The sequence below is a fragment of the Gracilinanus agilis genome, chromosome 3, assembly GCF_016433145.1.
Source record: "Gracilinanus agilis isolate LMUSP501 chromosome 3, AgileGrace, whole genome shotgun sequence".
Lineage (NCBI taxonomy): Eukaryota > Metazoa > Chordata > Mammalia > Didelphimorphia > Didelphidae > Gracilinanus > Gracilinanus agilis.
In genome coordinates this window covers 514114812-514116659 of record NC_058132.1, presented here as the reverse complement: position 1 = coordinate 514116659, position 1848 = coordinate 514114812, and the positions used below count along the sequence as shown (strand labels likewise).

At 34.5% G+C, this 1848-nt stretch overlaps 1 non-coding gene across 1 annotated transcript; it reads left to right on the top strand.

The window, feature by feature from the left end:
• Window positions 1-1041: 1041 nt before the first annotated feature.
• Window positions 1042-1148, top strand: LOC123243338. Its single transcript, XR_006505886.1, has one exon. It is a non-coding gene; the product is annotated as a U6 spliceosomal RNA (small nuclear RNA).
• The last annotated feature ends 700 nt before the right edge of the window (window positions 1149-1848 follow it).

Sequence of the window (1848 nt, the reverse complement as noted above, 5' to 3'; positions counted from 1 at the left end):
TTTGCAGTTTATATTTTTGATAACTCTTAGTATTAGGAAGATCTTGAATTGATCCAAAAGTTCCTTTCCCATAACTTCTACCTTTTAATCTTTTTTCTAGCCCTTATAAGTATGAAGATTAAATATAATCCCTCCTGTATTTGGCAATTCTTTAACTATTTTTAAAACACAGGTAGCCTGGAAACTCAAGAAAGGTATTTAGATGCCAATGGCACTGAAAAATAAGGTAAGTAAGTATTAACTAAGGCGCATAACTAGCTAGTAGTAAGTAAGCAAATGTTAGGTGATGCAGATGCATAATTGGTTATGGTGGTAGATTCTCAATTCATTATCGAGCAAAGAGAGAATGGAACATGGTTGAGCCTGGACTCCTGGTGTGAAAGAAACTAAATATGAATGAGATCATTCCATTAAGAACTTATTCTGGAATAGGTAATAGACTAATGGATTGTCATTCACATATTTTAATACTTTTCTTTTCCTCTTAGTATAATGACTACTTTAATGCCATTGACTATCCTAGATATCGTCATGGGTCAGTATTGTGAATCATTTCAGGTTACTGAACATAATGGTTGGATTACTTTGAAAATTTTAACTGAGATAAGTCATTAGACCTCAAAAGAGTCTTAATAGCTTTGACATTTTTGTGAATGTGATGTATTTTTAGGTTTGCAAATCTGGTACTGAGTCTTATTTCTTTTCTTTTCTTCAAAGTAGATGATTTTTAATGTGCTTGTAGAGGGTACAGTTACATATGAGAAAAGGCACATATACTAATCTGAGATAAAGCAGAAAGCTATAAAAGTCCTCCCAAAGTATTTTAAAAATACAATTCTATTAAAATAGTTAAACTTATCAACATGATATTACATCATGCTCTAAACCTGAAAAAGTCCAAGATTTGAAGAAATGATGAATTACCACTCTGACTGCTCTCACTAATATTTAACTATTTGATCCCTCGTCCAAACTTAATCTTATGCACAGACTTTATTCTAATAAAGATTCTTTTTAATTCATTCTTCTAAAGTTAGGCACGTGCTTGTTTCAGCAGCACATATACTAAAATTGGAATGATACAGAGAAGATTAGCATGGCCCTCAGGCAAGGATGACACACAAATTCATGCAGCATTCCATATTTTTTTAGGAATGCAGATGAAGGTATATGATTTTTCACTTATTTGCTTGGGTATATGTTTTGGGATTTTGGTTTTATAAGATTTTTCATTTACAAAAATGAACAATATGGAAATGTTTTGCATGATAATACATGCAAAACCCTGACTGAATTGCTTGCCAGTTCTGGGGGGAGTGGGGAGGGAAGGAAGGAAGGAGGGAGACAATTTGGATCATATAACTTCAGAAAACTTATGTGGAAATTTATTACACGTAATTGGCAATAAATATATAAATAAATAAAATAAAGTTAGTCAGAAGCTTTTCCTAACATCTATAATGTCATCCACATGGTAACATCAAAAATTCTAACAAATTGCTTTTCTAATTTGCCTGTGGTTTCTCTCCATCTTGACCATAAATAGTGTCATATGTCTGACTTTTTAGGGTTAACTAAAAGAATGATCGTGCAATTCTCTTCTACTTCTCTGCTCTCATTTCCCTTCCCATAAGTAGCAGGAGAGAGAGAGAGAGAGAGACAGAGAGAGAGAGAGAGAGAGAGAGAGACAGAGAGAGAGAGAGAGAGAGAGAGACAGAGACAGAGACAGAGACAGAGACAGAGACAGAGACAGAGACAGACAGAGAGAGACAGAGAGACAGAGAGACAGAGAGACAGAGAGACAGAGACAGAGAGACAGAGAGACAGAGAGACAGAGAGACAGAGAGA